Source organism: Bos grunniens, chromosome 2 (assembly GCF_055505025.1).
Source record: "Bos grunniens cultivar Pamir isolate PY7600 chromosome 2, Bosgru_T2T1.0, whole genome shotgun sequence".
NCBI lineage: Eukaryota > Metazoa > Chordata > Mammalia > Artiodactyla > Bovidae > Bos > Bos grunniens.
In genome coordinates, this window is record NC_141166.1 from 130,853,697 (window position 1) to 130,872,973 (window position 19,277).

The 19,277-nt window shown below is 38.7% G+C and overlaps 2 long non-coding RNA genes across 2 annotated transcripts in view; one reads left to right on the plus strand and one right to left on the minus strand.

The window, feature by feature from the left end:
• Positions 1-19,277, plus strand: part of LOC147378746 (uncharacterized) — a 50,640-nt gene that overhangs the window by 206 nt on the left and 31,157 nt on the right. The gene's annotated exons all lie outside the window — the stretch shown is intronic.
• Positions 163-14,485, minus strand: LOC147378747 (uncharacterized). The gene is made up of 3 exons (XR_015148951.1): positions 13,315-14,485; positions 7,333-7,452; positions 163-3,267 (listed from the first exon to the last, which is right to left on the minus strand). It is a non-coding gene; the product is annotated as an uncharacterized LOC147378747 (long non-coding RNA).

Genomic DNA, 19,277 nt, shown 5'->3' on the forward strand with positions numbered 1-19,277 from the left:
GTCTGGGAAGCAGAGCGGAACAATTAGAATTTGTTTCTCTCCTGTGTCCCGTCTGCCCGCTCCCCATCTCTTATGGAAATAGTAAACATTTTCATCAAAGACCCCATCGTTTTCGGATCGGAGATTTACGGTGTTTATCGTAGGGAATATTTTAGTTAAGAATTCAGAGGAATAAAGGGTGTATTTTTATTATGACAGTGTATAAATCACATCAGGATCAACAGTTGAATATACCTTTAATATTTGGATGAGGTAGTTTTCAAATACTTGATACAGATACCATATATAAGTGGGAAATAACTAATGTTTAGGTATTCAGCAGAATAGTCTGTTAAAACCATAACTTCAGTTTTTAACTTCTTTGTTTTGCCATCAAACAAAAATTACTCATTAGGCCCACGGTCTTACAACAAAAGGATACTTTAAAATCATTGACCAACGTCCGGTCCATTTTAACATTCCCTCTATTGCTCTCCTGACAGACTGGCCACACTCTGCGGGGGGCACTTCAGTGACAGGAAGCTCACTGCGTTGTGAGTGTCCCTCCTTTCTGTTATTGTCAGCAAGGCCTTGTTGACACTGAGCTGACAACTGCTTCCTTGGACCAGCTTCTCATTAATCCTGCTTTTGCCAGTAGCCCTCTAGCTTGTGAAATTATATGTAGAATTTTTCAGCAGAGATCTAAGACTTTAATCCATCTGAAAAAGTTTGTGACCAAAAAATTGTTAAGAAATGGAAAGTCTAAAACGGTTTAGAGTAAGCCTTTTGTCTCCTTTACTTGACAGCTTTGGCTTCCTCATCTGTAAAATAGGAATGATAATATACTCTGTTTACCTATAGGGTTTTTGTGAGAATTAAATTAGATAATATTCATAAAGTACCTATCAAAGTTGCCTAGAAGTTAGTAAATGTTTGTTATCGTCACTAAATAATATTCATTTTGTTTCCCCTTACTTAAGACCTTTCTCTGTGCTAAAGATCCTTAGTCCCAAATTGAATTCAAAAATGCAGTCTAGTCTGAACAGTACAGACTGCAAAAAGTTCCTATCTTCAAACAAAATCATTGGATTTTTAATCAGCTTTTGTAGCAAATACAACAAAGTTGACTAAAAAACTTACCACCACCACTATCCACCCCACCCCGCCCCACCCCCCCAACACACACACTTTGCTGTCTAGGTAGGCTTTATTCATTTTTAAATTATGCAATTAATGTCTTGAATATGAACACTTTTTCTCTTATCGTCTATTACTTTAAGTCTCCAATTTCCAGCTTGTTGTTGTTGTGATTCAGTTATTAAGCCCTGTCTGACTTTTTGGAACCACATGAACTGCAGCACACCAGGCTTCTCTGTCCTTCACCATCTCCCAGAGCTTGCTCAGACTCATGTCCATTGAGTTGGTGATACCATCCAACCATCTCATCCTCTGTCGCCTCCTTCTCCTCTTGCCCTCAATCTTTCGCAGCATCAGGGTCTTTTCCAATGATGTGTTTTAATCCTGATTGTGGCTTTCATCATATTCATTCTGCCTCTGGTTTTGTGTTACCTGCACATGTGGTGAGTTTGTTCACTAGACATTTATATCACTAATAATACATGGGACAGGTCCTTTTGGCATGTGGCCTCTATAGAAGCCTGTGGCACATAGAAAGATGGGGACTTTTGGATCCTGGTTTTGGAGCCTGGCTACTAGCTTTGTGACCATGAGAAACTTCTTTTCCATATCAATAAATTGAGGTTAGGCATTTCTGCCTTTCAGGTAATTATTAGAACTCAAAGTAATGTGCTGAAAGTGACAACTACAGTACTGGTTGGGAAGATGTATTTGGCCCTCACTAGGTATTGTTGAGACTAATTAATCCGCTGAACTTAGCACTGCCCTTCAGATTAAACTCTTCTAGCCCACAGATCAGTCTTCTTCATACAGACATTATGAGAATAGTTTTAATCAAATGCTTTGCTAGAATTAAAGATCCTGCATATTCTCTTACCTATCACAAAAGTAAATGATGTTAGCTTAAAAATGATTGATTCTCAGTAAAGTCCTACTTCTTTGAAACCCTCAGTATTTTTCCTCCTGTTTTCTGATTAAATCTTGAATTTTGCTGGAGATTGGTATTAAATTAACTGGTTTGCCTAGGAATTCTAATTCTTTCCTTCAGTTTTGAATTCTTTTTTAATTAGGGGAGAAAAAGTGTGTTTCAATCTCTAGTCTCTTGAGACTTCCTTCCTTCTCCATGTTTTTCTGAGGTTATCAGAATATTTTTGTGCTTACATCTGCCAATTCTCTCTGGAATGTGATTCACCAGATTTTGAAGACATGAATTCTTTTAAAGTGACCTCTTCTGCTTGTGCGTTTGTTCTCTCTTAATGAGGTTTCTTCTGTACTTTGCAGCTTAAAGATCATTTGCTTTTAAGAAAGCAAAACAATTGCTGAGCAGTTCTGTTTCCTTTCCCTAATTAGTTAATATACCATCTGCCTTGGATTGGGGATTTCTTTTTTTTATTAAACTGGAGCCTATTTTCCATAGTAAGACTGATATGAACAGAATGGTGGTGGAGAAATATTACATTATCATGTTGAAAGTTTAGGGGGTAATAAATTACTAGTCAATATATGATATAGAAAGAGCTTGTACTTTAAGAATTTATTACTTATAAATTAAGAGCTGTGAAATAAAGGATGTTTCACAAGGGGCTTTGAGGGTAACATAAACGAGTGAAGCTGGATGGGTTCCAGACATGAGAGAGTGACGAGAGTCCTGCAAACTGGAGAGTGAACGCCCAGCTTAGAGCTATTCTAATTCAGAGCTGTTGGAACATTACACTGCTCAAAGGAAACACTGGCTGTGAGTGTGTGGCTTCTGCTCGCTGCAAGTGTCCTGAAAGAGGTAGAACTACATGGAGTTTCACTGTTTTATCCCCAGTATCTAACACTCCGTGAAGCACATGGGTGTTTGATAAGCAGCCAAACTTTAATTAGCATTAAGTGCCTCTAGGGAGAGAACTGTTCTCTGCCAAATAACAAAAGGAGAAGTTGCTCCTGCCCTTGAGGAATGTTTGGTCTCATTTGAAGAGGCAGCACTTATAAATTAATAGTCTGGACACAAGTTCAAGAAGAATTCTGGGTAATGGTCTGAGGAATTCCAGGAGGTCTGCATGAAGGAGATGGCGTTTCCTCTGGCGTTAAAGATGGCACAGATTTGGTTTACGCGGGGAAGAGGGAAAGGGTGCTGGAGATACAGGGCAGGTGGTGTTTTTCAACCTAAGAGAAAGTCAGAAGGAGAAAATGAGGATATGTGTGTGTTTGTGGTAAAGATAATATCTTGATGGGGGAGGACGTGTCCTTGGATTAGTGAGGAATTAAATCCAATAGGTAAAAAGAAGATTTTTTAGAAATGTTTAAATGTACCTCTGCCGTACCTTACCTCCACCCCCCATCCTGAAATACTGTACCATCAGCTACAGAGACTAGGGTATAATCACTCTATAATCACACTTCTCAGTAGTGTGGTATATGTATCATGAGAACATTATAAAAATTTAAATAGCAAAGCTTTCAGAATTCTTGGTCATTTGACCTAGAGTCCAGGTGGATTTGAATACCATGTTTTTCTCATGTCTCTACCCAAGAATAATGGTTCTTTTAGTTATTCAAAATTATGTGTACTGCTGCCTGGAATTTAATTCCGTGCTTAGCACTTAACACTCATTATTTATGCCTCCTACTTGTTCTAAAATATTTGAGGTGGCTTCACTACATAACATAAGGACTAACTTATTTTGACGATGTAGGGAAGAAAAAAGATCATATACTCTCTTAGGGTCATTGGCTGGGCCTGCAAATCAGAATGGTTAACAGGAGAAAGGAATTAATTGCCTCTGTATGCATGGGAGTTCACAAAAAAACATGTTTCAAGGGGATGGTTAAAATTGCAGACTTACATACCATCTTAACAAAGGATGATAAAGTGTGGAAAGAGGCTAGACTAAAGAAAAGGGCATGACAGTGGGTTCTGTGAAGGTGGCTAGGAAATATATGATAAATAGGGTTGTTTGTTCTGCAGAGAATTGTCTCCAGAGTGGCACTCTTCTTGATCAAGGAGAGTGAGACACCTTTACAAAGGTGCTTTTGCCCTGCTTTTGGACAAAAAGTTGGAGGGCAGAGGCCTAATTGGCTTTGGCTCAAAACAAGGCTTGGGCAGTGTGCATATTTTGGGGTGACAAACTCTAATCCCTCTCAAATTCCTTAATGACAATTGAGATAAATAAAATGTAATGGCTCCGAAAAAAATGTCAGTTAAGATTATTTGATCAATTAAAATGATTAAGATTTAGGTATTTTGGACCAGCCTTGATGAGACACTACATATTAGGGTTCAGGCTTGACTAAGGAGAAGTGTTTACCCTCCGTAAATTCATAGATTTGTGAAAGAGACTGACAGACCCACCATCCATCCCACTAGAATGGGATATGCAGTCACAGTGAAATGTAATTCCACAAGGATCAACATTTTACAATTGTTTTGGAGTATATGGCTTCCACCTTTAAGGGAAGTTTTGAGGTTGAGGTATCTGATGTGTTTCTTATGGGTAGATTTTTGTGGAGATTGGAAGAACTGTTCAGGACCAGGAAATGTGAGTTACTCAACATAATCTACTCAACAGTCATCTTTCCCTTCCTTTTCACAGTGTTTTCCTCCTTCTTTTTACCTCCTTATCAGTTTAGTAATAATAATAGCAAAATAACTGCTGCATTTCTATGGTACTTTCTGTTTTTCCTTATCACTATTCCCGATGAATTTGGTGCAGGCATTATTACATTTAGTATAAAGATGAGGAAGCAGAGTCTCAAAGAAGAAAAGAAAAATTCCTGTGGTTGCACTGCTAATTAAATTCCTCTACCTTTTTTTAGGCAGAAGTCATGTCAAGAGCTCTCTAGTTAGAATCTATTGGTTTTTCTGACTTTTCTGAGTACGGAATGACACATGTTTGCTGTGCATGAAAAACTTCTCTCCTTAAGCTCATGATGTTCAAAGAAAACTGTGAGAAAAAGATTTTATGCATTGATTTTGAGGGTAAAGTCATTTTGTTTAGTGGAGCCTTTTAGGTTTGCTATTTTGTAATATCAAGGTGTCATTTTTCAAAAGAACTTCGTCTGGGTCTTGGATGAATGACCTGTCTGCACTCAGAGAAGTGAGAAATGGCTCGACAAAAAATTTATTTTACCAAGTCCTAAAATCTGAAACAACTTTCCCCTTCTCCCTATAGGTAAAGCTTTAATAGAAAACACACTTTATACTGTACATAGAAAAAATCCTCAAAGTTGATATGGGCTAGAATGTAAGATTCAAGCATATTTGGGTAAATCATGCTGCTGCTGCTAAGTCGATTCAGTCGTGTCTGACTCTGTGAGACCCCATAGACGGCAGCCCACCAGGCTCCTCTGTCCCTGGGATTCTCCAGGCCAGAATACTGGAGTGGGTTGCCATTTCCTTCTCCAATGCGTGCGTGCATGCTAAGTCGCTTCAGTTGTGTCCGACTCTGTATGACCCCATGGAGAGCAGCCACCAGGCTTCTCTGTCCACAGGATTCTCTAGGCTGGAGTGGGTTGCCATGTCCTTCTCCGAGTAAATCATAGGTGATAAATATTGAGTTTATAGGAGATACAGGAGTTGCTCGGCTCTCTGATGTTCTAATTTATTAGTAAACCCTGAACTTCTGGACCAGTACCATGGAGCACATCTGTCAAATCCCCTCACAAACTCATTCCTGCTTCTGAACCCTGCATTAATTTAACTCTCATCTGATTCTCAGCATCAAAGCTACTTACTCATCTTTTTTTTAAAAAAGAAATTTAGATATACTATATTATTAACTTTTTACCTGCTAATTGCGTGCTATCCCCTAAATCTTGATATGTAGTGTAGTGAAGCTGCTCAGTTGTGTCCAACTCTTTGCGACCCCATGGGCTGTGGCCTACCAGGCCCCTTCGTCCATGGGATTTTCCAGGCAAGAGTACTGGAGTAGGGTGCCATTTCCTTCTCCAGGGGATCTTCCCAACCCAGGGAATGAACCCAGGTCTCCTGCGTTATAGGCAGACACTTAACCATCTGAGCTACTAGGGAAGTCACATCTTGTATGGGTTCAGTGCTATTATTATTTTCTCTCTTCACAAAATGACTGAGTCTTTTATTCACATTAAATCTTGGTTTGAAGCAGCTAAAATGTGTTGCATCAAATTATCAGTTTGACTTTCTTAAAAAAGATATATTTGATGATAAAAAATAATATATGCATTTGAAAAATTGAGGAGCAGAAAAAAATGCAAAGAAGAAATTTAAATTACCTATAATTCCACCATCCAAAGAGAAACACTTGTTGTTTTCTATTTTTTAAAAAATCCTTCATGGAATTGAGTCCATCTTTTAAAATTTTATTTATTTACTGGCTGTGCTGGTCTTTGTTGCTACATGGGCTTTTCTTTAGTTGTGGCAAGTGGGCCCTGCTCTCCAGGTGCAGTGCTCAGGCTTCTCACTGCTGTGGCTTCTTGGTTGTGGAACACAGGCTCTAGGGCACAGGCTCGGCAGTAGTTGTGGCACATGGGCTTAGCTGCCCCACAGCATGTGGGATCTTCTTGGACCAGGAATCCAACCCACATCGCCTGCATTGGCAGATGGATTCTCTACCACTGAACCACCAGGGAAGGCCTGTTTTCTATTCTTTTAAAACCATATATATTTTAAAAATTAGAATCATACATGTATATTATAGTCTTCTGCTTTTAAAAATTAACTATGAATTCTAGAGACTTGGAAGAATCTTCTAAACTCTGCAAATTTTTTATTTTAGACTGTAATATCTTAAATGTTTGGTGTCATTTCTTTAGCTAAATGCTAATTACAGGTAAGATTATATGATATTACAAGGTTGACTTATAACAGTCTTGAAAATATTTTCAATAAATAGAAATATTGTAGGAAATTATTAGTTCAAATAACAAATATGTGAGTGCACAGTCTGTTTTTAAGCAATATTTTTGTTATTTACAGCCTGAGTTTTTTCATTGTTTTGCTATGGATATATAACCATTTGACCAGTAATTTAAAAAATGAACATATGAACATTTTCTCATGTTACTAAATATTTTTAAAGTTATTTTCATATAATGAATTACCCTATAACTTAATTGCTTAAAATGGCAAACATATATTTATTTCACAGTTTCTGTGGATCAGGAATCTGGATACAGCTTAGATGAGTACCTCTGCTTCAAAGTCTCTCAAAATCAAGTTGTCGGTTGGGGCTATAGTCTTATCTGAAGGCTTACCTGGGGGAGAGTTCTTTAGAAGAATAGGTTTATAAAATAAATTGTTCCATAATTAGGCAATTTATTTGAATTAGCACGTCATGAAATGTGAAAGGAAAGCACTGTCATATAGCAAGATCCCTGAAATTAGAATCAAAAGATATGGATGTTAGAACAGGCATTGCATTTGATTTATCATACAGTATCATCAAGGTCACATGCTTCCCAAGGTAGGATAGTTAAGCTACTTACTTACAGAGTTATACATCAATGTGTTTTGTAAAATGAGGAAAAACAATCCCTTTCTGTTGTATAAATTCACTTATAAGATACCAGGAAAAAAAGAAAAGAGAAAATGCAAGTGAAATAATGCTCAACAGAAATAGTAGAGATAGATGGGTAATTTACTCTGAAAAGCTCCAGATACTTGGTTATCATTTGTAACTTAGGACTATACATACTCTGTTGCTAAGAGTATTGGACTTTTATTTAAAATATCTAAACTTAAATTATTTACATCAATTATGGACGCCCCTCACTGTGCTAGGCATATTAAGAGTGAGATACAGAGATGAACAATTACTTATTGCCCATCTTATTTCACAGAGAATTTAAGAAGGCTGTTTGTCTGCCTTCAAGAGTCTAGCACACTTATAAACAAGCAGAATGAGAAAAGTACAGTGACAAAGATAACTATGTTATGGAAACTACCTGATAGAGTACTATCAGGTAGTGAGAAGGCCTTTACACTAGAAGTGTACTTGGGATGGACACTTAAGAATGGGTCTATCTGGAGGATTTCCCTGGCGGTCCAGTGGTTTGGACTCTGTGCTGTCACTGCCAAAGGTGCAGGTTCAGTCTGTGGGTGGGGAACTAAGATCCCACAAGCCACAAAAGACCTATATATAGAAAACTATAAAACACTGATGAAAGAAATCAAAGGTGACACAAATAGATGGAGAAATATACCATGTCCATGGATTGGAAGAATCAATATAGTGAAAATGAGTATACTACCCAAAGCAATCTATAGAGTCAATGCAATCCCTATCAAGCTACCAACGGCATTTTTCACAGAGCTAGAACAAATAATTTCACAATTTGTATGGAAATACAAAAAACCTCAAATAGCCAAAGCAATCTTGAGAAAGAAGAATGGAACTGGAGGAATCAACCTACCTGACTTCAGGCTCTACTACAAAGCCACAGTCATCAAGACAGTATGGTACTGGCACAAAGACATAAATATAGATCAATGGAACAAAATAGAAAGCCCAGAAATAAATCCACACACCTATGGACACCTTATCTTTGACAAAGGAGGCAAGAATATACAATGGAGAAAAGACAACCTCTTTAACAAGTGGTGCTGGGAAAATTGGTCAGCCACCTGTAAAAGAATGAAACTAGAACACTTTCTAACACCATACACAAAAATAAACTCAAAATGGATTAAAGATCTAAACATAAGACCAGAAACTATAAAAATCCTAGAGGAAAACGCAGGCAAAACACTCTCCGACATAAATCACAGCAGGATCCTCTATACCCACCTCCCAGAGTAATGGAAATAAAAGCAAAAATAAACAAATGGGACCTAATTAAACTTAAATGCTTTTGCACAATGAAGGAAACTATAAGCAAGGTGAAAAGACAGCCTTCAGAATGGGGGGGAAATAATAGCAAATGAAGCAACTGACAAAGAATTAATCTAAAAAATATACAAGCAGCTCCTGCAGCTCAATTCCAGAAAAATAAACGACCCAATTTTTGGCCCCCAAAAATGGGCCAAAGAACTAAATAGACATTTCTCCAAAGAAGACTTACAGATGGCTAACAAACACATGAAAAAGATGCTCAATATCACTCATTATCAGAGAAATGCAAATCAAAACCACAATGAGGTACCATCTCATGCTGGTCAGAATGGCTGCTATCTAAAAGTCTACAAGGATAAATGCTGGAGAGGGTGCATAGAAAAGGAAACCCTCTTAACATTGTTGGTGGGAATGAAAACTAGTACAGCCATTATGGAGAACAGTGTGGAGATTCCTTAAAAAACTGGAAATAGAACTGCCATACAACCCAGCAATCCCACTGCTGGGCATACACACTGAGGAAACCAGAATTGAAAGAGACACATGTACCCCAATGTTCATCACAGCGCTGTTTATAATAGCCAGGACATGGAAGCAACCTAGATGTCCACAGGCAGATGAATGGATAAGAAAGCTGTGGTACATATACACAATGGAATATTACTCAGCTATTAAAAAGAATGCATTTGAATCAGTTCTAATGAGGTGGATGAAACTGGAGCCTATTACAGAGAGTGAAGTAAGTCAGGAAGAAAAACACCAATACAGAATATTAATGCATATCCATGGAATTTAGAAAGATGGTAATGAGGACCCTATATGCAAGATAGCAAAAGAGTCACAGATGTAAAGAACAGACTTTTGGACTCTGTGGGAAATGGCAAGGGTGGGATGATTTGAGAGAATAGCATTGAAACATGTATATTATCATATGTGAAACAGATTGCCAGTCCAGGTTCGATGCATGAGACAGGGTGCTCAGGGCTGGTGCACTGGGATGACCCTAAGGGATGAGATGGGGAGGGAGGTGGAGGGGGGTTCAGGATGGGGAACACATGTACACCCATGGCTGATTCATGTGAATGTATGGCAAAAACCACCACAATATTGTAAAGTAATTAGCCTCCAATTAAAATAAATAAATTAAAAAAAAGAAAGTTGTGGTACATATACACAATAGAATATTACTCAGCTATTTAAAAGAATGCATTTGAATCAGTTCTAATGAGGTGGATGAAACTGGAACCTATTATACAGAGTGAAGTAAGTCAGAAAGAAAAACACCAATACAGTATATTAATGTATATATATGGAATTTAGAAAGATGGTAACAATGACCCTGTATGTGAGATAGCAAAAGAGACACAGATATAAAGAATGGACTTTTGGACTCTGTGGGAGAAGGTAAGGGTGGGATGATTTGAGAGAATAGCATTGAAACATATGTATTACCATATATGAAATAGATGACCAGTCCCAGTTCAGTGCATGAAATAAGGCACTCAAAGCCGGTGCACTGGGACAACCCTGGGGGATGGGATGGGGAGGGAGGGGAGAGGGGGTTCAGGATGGGGGACACATGTATACCCGTGGCTGATTCATGTCAATATATGGCAAAAACCACTACAATATTGTAATTAGCCTGCAATTAAAATATTAATTTTTTAAAAAATCAGTCACTCTGTAAAGAGAAAAGATCCATGTGAATTAGAAGAGGAAAAAATAAGAAAGCCCTTTTAGAACAGAAAACATTTTACAAATGTGATATAGGAGTCTATGGAGTCAGTAATTGGCTTAGTACATAAGAATGAGTGGATCATGATTTTCAGATTGCAGTTTATTGAGGACTGAACATTCATTTTTGTGTTTTGTGTTTTATTAGTTTCATGTTCTGATTTGGGCTCAGATTCTTAATTTCAATTACAAGGTCTAAATAATAATCCAGTTGTAACAAACAACAATATTCTGACATTGTTACCTAGTACCCACCACTCCCCACCTCCATTTAGCAACAGTTGCTTAAGGAACTGGCTTAAGAATTTTACAGAACTTAATTCATGTGTCATTAGTACAGTTGTGCCATTGAGTTAGAACATGATATGCCTGAGAAATGAGTACAGAATATAAAGTTTAAATGTTTTACCATCTTGGTGATTATCTAGATCAGGTATTCTTCAACTAGTTGATCGGGAGCTACCTGTCATTTTCTACAGGGGTTTAGATTATAGGGCTGGAGACTGAAGTTCAATATTTATAGTCGTAAATAGGCATGGTGAGGTGAAGCAGACTTGTACCCAGAACAAAGCCTGTTTCCTGTCGTCACCTGGAGGACCTGGTAATTGACACCTGACATAGTTCGGTCACCTGATAACTCTTTTAATATCCCAAAGGACTGTCAGCATTCTTGGGTTATAATTCTCTTTCCTAATTGTAATTCTGAAACATGATCCTATATGTGAGACAGCAAAAGAGACACAGATATTGTCTTTCTTATCCATTTGTCTAAAGCACTTAAAATAGTTAATAATTTGATTTTAGTAGATTTAGGAGACAATCTAAGAGAGAGAAGGGAAAGAAATCTTACTGAACACCTTCCCTATTCCAAGGCAGTTCTAGATGCTTTAAGTGTAGAAGCGCACGTAATTTTTATGAAGAACATCCGAGGGAGATTCCCACTTTACAGAAAAAGACACCACACGGCTCTACTCAGGTTTATTAGACTCTCAGATATCATCCTTCCACTTCTCAATGTTGTTTTTTCTGCCTCCCCATTGAGAAGAGTTGGCCCCACGTGTGACGTCATGAAGAGCCCCTGTGACAGCCTGCTCAAGACCAGCTGCACACAGCGTGTGTTCTGTGTGTCTGAGGACGAAACCAGCTACTCAGTATCCAAGACTGTACGGTAGTGCCCTCTAGGTGACCTTGAGACAGACCAAAATCACATCTGCTAGCTTTTCTAGCCTTTACTTTTTCATGAGAGTATTACATCTGAGTTCGTGTCTGTTTGCCAGTTTAGCTGGTGTCATTGGATCCGGTTAAGAATTTACAGTCAGATTTACCAATACAGAGTCCTCTGCTAACTCTCTGATTTTCATGGACCTCTACAAGAAGGGAAATATACTCTTAGTGTCCATTATTACAGAACAAACAATGACAAACGTGCTGCTAGGAACTTTGTTATTTTTTTAATGAACTTTATATTTTTAAAGAATTGGCATTTCAATTAACTGCATTAAACTTTGTTTTTATTTATTTTTTTTTAATTTTATTTTATTTTTAAACTTTATAATATTGTATTAGTTTTGCCAAATATCGAAATGAATCCGCCACAGGTATACCCGCGTTCCCCATCCTGAACCCTCCACCCTTCTCCCTCCCCTCCCCTCCCTCTGGGTCGTCCCAGTGCACCAGCCCCAAGCATCCAGTACCGTGCATTGAACCTGGACTGGTGACTCGTTTCATACATGATATTATACATGTTTCAATGCTATTTTCCCAAATCTCCCCACCCTCTCCCTCTCCCACAGAGTCCATAAGACTGATCTATATATCGGTGTCTCTTTTGCTGTCTTGTACACAGGGCTATTGTTTCCATCTTTCTAAAGTCCATATATATGCGTTAGTATACTGCATTGGTGTTTTTCTTTCTGGCTTACTTCACTTTGTATAATAGGTTCCAGTTTCATCCATCTCATTAGAACTGATTCAAATGTATTCTTTTTAATGGCTGAGTAATACTCCATTGTGTATATGTACCACAGCTTTCTTATCCATTCATCTGCTGATGGGCATCTAGGTTGCTTCCATGTCCTGGCTGAAAGACAGTATATTCATTCAGCTTTTAAAGACTACAGTGTGGTTTTTATTATATAGATATTTGCATTAATTCAGGGCTAGGGCCCATTTAAAGCTATAGCTTGAGATATGAAACCTTAAAACCTGTTTAAAGGCTTAGAATATGAAATAAACTCGACAACAGTAATAACCATTTCTGTTAATCTAGTATTTAAGAAAGACTCTCAAGGATTTAGCAGCCTGTTCATTCCCAGAGCAGATTTTGGAAGTTTTTGTGTTTTTTCTTTGATAGAGCTGTGTGTATTGGCTCCACTCATGTTCAAGTTGGGGATTCCCAGGTGGCTCAGACAGTAAAGAGTCTGCCTGCAGTGACCTGCAAGACCTGGGTTCAACCCCTGGGTCAGGAAGATCCCCTGGAGAAGGAAACGGCAACCCACTCCAGTATTCTTGCTGGAAAAATTCCATGAATGGAGGAGCCTGGCAGGCTACAGTCCGTGGGGTCACAAAGAGTTGGACATGACTGAGTGACTTCACTTTCACTTCACTTTCATATTCAAGTTATAGCTTTTTGGTGAACCTTCCCTGACATATTCCCAAGGAGCTTACTCACCAGGCTCAATCTGATGACATTGAATCCAGGATGGAGGGCCACAGCTTCAGGATGAAATATACAGAATGAGCTGCTGTAAACTACATCTTCTATTTGAAGGATGTAAGATCCTCTAGAGAAGGGCAGTGTTCTTGCCTGGAGAATCCCATGGGCAGAGGAGCCTGGTGGGCTACAGTCCATAGGGTTTCAAACAGTAGGACATGACTGAACGACTAACATTACATTACATTAGCATGGAGGGAACCAAGTAAAAGGGGCTTTCTTTTCTTTACATGTGACTCTGATGTATGTGTGTGTGTATATGTATAAGTGTTGGGATTTGGGGAAGGAATGGTGGGGGAAAAGACATCTTTGTATTTTATTTTTGCTGGCAGTGGCATGAATAAATGGCCACTTCACATATTGGGACAAAGATAATGCTAAAGATCCTTTCTGGGCATTTGCACTAATTATAGCCTGAATGAGCTGTCATCTCATTCTCACTCTATCTCCCTTTGATTTTATTTTGTTAAGTACATTTTGAAAGCACTTATATTGATGGATATTGGTCCTGAAGACACAGAAACTCATTAAATACTGGCTAGATGGTTGAAGAATGTTCTCATTGACAACTCTTTATGTATCTTAAAATGTTAAACTATAGTATAAAAGAAATTGATATTCAGTATTTTTGAAAAGTGTATTTTAAAAAACATTTCATACTTATACTTCTATATCAGCCAGTGACAAGACAGCCAAAAAACTTTTCTTTGCTAACATCCAGCATTAAATATATCATACCTTTAACTGATAGCTGTGGTAACTTTCTAACCTGCCAGATGAATAATACAGTCTAAGAATTAACTTAGGAGAGCTCATCCTAAGGCCAATCCTTAGAAGGCCAATCATATCTGCCCAACTATTGGCATGCATTAATAGTGAACACTGTTGAAACTATTGCTTCATTATGAATCAACTGTCTTATTAGAGGAGACTGAAATTATATAAAGCTTATTCTTCAGTGACATACAGGTTGGGATTTCATTGCCTTTAAGGTAATTTTATTCACATTTCTTTATTCACATCTGTAATTTTATTTATTTTTGTTCATGACACACAGCTTGGGGGATCTCAGTTCCCCAACCAGGGACTGAATCCAGGCCACAGTGGTGAAAGCACCAAATCTTAGCACTACCAGAGACCAACAGAGAGGGCTTCCCTGGTGGCTCAGTGATAAAGAATCCACCTGCAATGCAGGAGACAAGAGTTCGATCCCTGGGTTGGGAAGATCCCCTGGAGAAGGAAATGGCAGCCTATTCCAGTATTCTTGCCTGGGAAATCTCATGGATAGAGGAGCCGGGAGGGCCACAGTACACAGTCACAGAGTTGGACGTGACTTAGCAACCAAACAACAGCAAGACCACCAGGAAACTCTCTGTTTTTGCCTTTTCTCATGTCTGTCAAGTGTTTGAACAGCTGTTACCATGAACAGAAGTAGCATAAACTTTTTGTTTTCAGCTCCAATTTTCCTTTCAGGATCACTCTTCCAGAAAACCACAGAATTACAATCTGATGAACAAAGATATGGGATTACCAATCCTGTTCTATCAGGGCAAGTACATCTTTTCTAAGCATGTGACGATAAGAAATTCCATTATACAGTTACTGGACCAGTTGATTAACCAATGACATGAATGTATCAGTGTCATTTTATCCAAGAGAGGCCCTGAAGACCAGAGTTGACGGCTAGTCCTACATAGTGGTCTCTGGGAGCCTGGGAAGCTCTGAGTTATAATGTCCCTGCTGCTGGAGACCAGATCAGACACTAGGCCAGTGACCAGAGAGTAACAGGAGAGCCTCGGAAGGAGCTGTATTGGTCTTTGTCAGAATTAACTTCAAAGCTAGAGGTGGGGAGGGAGGCTCTGTAAATTCAAGAGGGGGAGGATGTTTAACACTTAAAACCTATAAGTGTTAAACACTAAAAAATTATAAGATAAAGTATTATTGGAGCAACTGTTATTCTCAGAAGAACCTGTAATTAGGAATGGGAGCTCACACTGGCAACTGTGACCTCTCTGGGTCAGTTTCCTCTGCAAGTGGAAATATCCAGGCCTGTCTGCTTTTTGGTGCTATTAGTTGGAAAGAAGCAGATGGTAAACATGATATAAATTAATAAACTGAAGTGATAACTATAGAATATTCTATCCATGATAGAAGCAGTGTCGCGAAACCTAGTTGGTGGCATAAATATTTTATCACTTAGATATTTTGCAGTCCTGTAGATAATCAAGATAATGTACTCAAACTAAAGACTGTACTGTAGGGAATGGTGTATCACTAATCCATTTCTTTAGAAAGGCTGTCTATCCCTCTTCCCACTCCACTCCCATTAGCTACAAGTTCAGGAACAATACTGTTTAGGACAAAGGACCATCATATCCAATTTGTAAACTGATTTCTCTTTTATCGATATGATTTCAAATCAAAGCGTTTGACATTTCCATCAAGATATAAAACATTTCCGTAACCTATACATTTCTTTCATGCCTCCTTCCAAGCAGTCCTTACCAACTCCCACTCAAAAGAACTGCTCTTATGATTTCCATTCATAGGATTAGTACTGTTCATTCATATAAATATGACCAATCTTTTGTATCTGACCCAACATATTTCTGAGATTCATCCATGTTGCTGCATGGATTGTACTGACAAGTGGTATTCCATTTTATGGATATCCCAGTTTACTCATCCATTCACCTATTGATAGACATTTGTTTTCAGCTTTCAGTATTATGAATAAAGCTGCTATGAACATTGGAATAAAGGTTTTTTGCAGACATGTTTGCATTTGTCATAAATAAATGCCTAGAAATAAAATGGTGAGTTCAGTTCTTTCAAGTGGTTGTACTGTTTTCCACTCACACCACAATATATGCATTCCACATCCTCACCAGCACTAGGCATTGCTAGGTTTTTAAATTTTAGAAGTCCTAATGAGTGTATAATGGTGGTATTGTTCTGAAAACAGCTTTTTAATTTTTACTTTACATACAGCAAAGCTGACATTATTTTGGTGAGCAGTTCTATGAGTTTTGATATATGTATAGATTCATATACCACTATGACAATCAGGATACTTAACAGTTCTCAGTTCAGTTGCTCAGTTATGTCTGACTCTTTGCGACTGCATGCACTGCAGCATGCTAGGCTTCCCTGTCCATCACCAACTCCTGGAGCCTGCCCAAACTCATGTCTATCGAGTTGGTGATGCCATCCAACCATCTCATCCTCTGTCATCCCCTTCTCTTCCCGCCTTCAATCTTTCCCAGCATCAGGGTCTTTTCAGAGGAGTCAGTTCTTTGCATCAGGTGGCCATAGTATTGGAGTTTCAGCTTCAGCATCAGTCCTTCCAATGAATTTTTAGGACTGATTTCCTTTAAGATGGACTGGATGGATCTTCTTGCTGTCCAACAGACTCTGTAGTGTTCTCCAACACCACAGTTCAAAAGCATCAATTCAACTCTCAGCTTTCTATATGGTCCAACTCTCACATCCATACATGACTACTGGAAAACCATAACTTTGACTAGATGGACCTTTGTTGGCAAAGTAATGTCTCTTCTCTTTAATACACTATCTAGGTTTGTCACAGCTTTTCTTCCAAGGAGCAAGTGTTTTAATTTCATGCCGGCAGTCACCATCTGCAGTGATTTTGGAGCCCAAGAAAATAAAGTCTGTCACTGTTTCCATTGTTTCCCCATCTATTTGCCATGAAGTGACGGGACCAGATACCATGATCTTCATTGTTTGAATGTTGAGTTTTAAGCCAGCTTTTTCACTCTCCTCTTTCACTTTCATCTTTGCTTTCTGCCATAAGGTGGTGTCATCTGCATATCTGAGGTTATTGATCTTCCAGCATCTTGTTTCCAGCTTGTGCTTCATCTAGCCCAGCATTTCTCATGATGTACTCTGCATATAAGTTAAGTAAGCATAACAGTTCTAACACCCCCAAAAAGTTCCCTTTTGCTGCCTCTTTGTAGTCACATTCTCCTCTTACCCTGACCCCCAAAGACCACATCTGTTGTCTGTTCCTATAGTTTTGCCTTTTCCAGAATCATGCACTATGCAATAAATAAAATCATGCAACATAAAACCTTTTAAGACTGGGATCTTTCAATCAGCATAATGCCTTTAAGAGTCATCCATATTGGTATCAGTACCTTTGCTACTTTCAATTTTTGGCAGTCGTGGATAAACTGTGATAAATAACTACATAAAGCCCTTTATGTGAACACAAATTTCATTTCTCTAAATACCTAGGTGTGTTGAAATCCCTTATGATTATACAGTGGAAGTGAGAATAGATTTAAGGGCCTAGATCTGATAGATAGAGTGCCTGATGAACTATGGATGAGGTTCGTGACATTGTACAGGAGACAGGGATCAAGACCATCCCCATGGAAAAGAAATGCAAAAAAGCAAAATGGCTGTCTGGGGAGGCCTTACAAATAGCTGTGAAAAGAAGAGAAGCAAAAAGCAAAGGAGAAAAGGAAAGATATAAACATCTGAATGCAGAGTTCCAAAGAATAGCAAGAAAAGATAAGAAAGCCTTCTTCAGTGATCAATGCAAAGAAATAGAGGAAAACAACAGAATGGGAAAGACTAGGGATCTCTTCAAGAAAATGAGATACCAAATGAATATTTCATGCAAAGATGGGCTCGATAAAGGACAGAAATGGTATGGACCTAACAGAAGCAGAAGATATTAAGAAGAGATGGCAAGAATACACAGAAGAACTGTACAAAAAAGATCTTCATGACCCAGATAATCATGATGGTGTGATCACTGACCTAGAGCCAGACATCCTGGAATATGAAGTCAAGTGGGCCTTAGAAAGCATCACTATGAACAAAGCTAGTGGAGGTGATGGAATTCCAGTTGAGCTGTTCCAAATCCTAAAAGATGATGCTGTGAAAGTGCTGCACTCAACATGCCAGCAAATTTGGAAAACTCAGCAGTGGCCAAAGGACTGGAAAAGGTCAGTTTTCATTCCAATCCCAAAGAAAGGCAATGCCAAAGAATGCTCAAACTACTGCACAATTGCACTCATCTCACACGCTAGTAAAGTAATGCTCAAAATTCTCCAAGCCAGGCTTCAGCAATATGTGAACCGTGAACTTCCTGATGTTCAAGCTGGTGTTAGAAAAGGCAGAGGAACCAGAGATCAAATTGCCAACATCTGCTGGATCATGGAAAAAGCAAGAGAATTCCAGAAGAACATCTATTTCTGCTTTATTGACTATGCCAAAGCCTTTGACTGTGTGGATCACAATAAACTGTGGGAAATTCTGAAAGAGATGGGAATACCAGACCACCTGATCTGGTATTAAAAAATTTGTACGCAGGTCAGGAAGCAACAGTTATAACTGGACATAACAACAGACTGGTTCCAAATAGGAAAATGAGTTCGTCAAGTCTGTATATTGTCACCCTGTTTATTTAACTTACATGCAGAGTACATCATGAGAAATGCTGGACTGGAAGAAACACAAGCTGGAATCAAGATTTCCGGGAGAAATATCAATAACCTCAGATATGCAGATGACACCACCCTTATGGCAGAAAGTGAAGAGGAACTAAAGAGCCTCTTGATGAAAGTGAAAGTGGAGAGTGAAAAAGTGGGCTTAAAGCTCAACATTCAGAAAACGAAGATCATGGCATCCGGTCCCATCGCTTCATGGGAAATAGATGGGAAAACAGTGGAAACAGTGTCAGACTTTATTTTTGGGGGGCCCCAAAATCACTACAGATGGTGACTGCAGCCATGAAATTAAAAGACGCTTACTTCTTGGAAGGAAAGTTATGACCAACCTAGATAGCGTATTCAAAAGCAGAGACATGGTCCCGGGTGGGTCCGCGCGTAAGCAAGACCCGAGCAGCAGGCGGCGCCTACACCCAGGTATCCCACAAGTTAATAATAAAA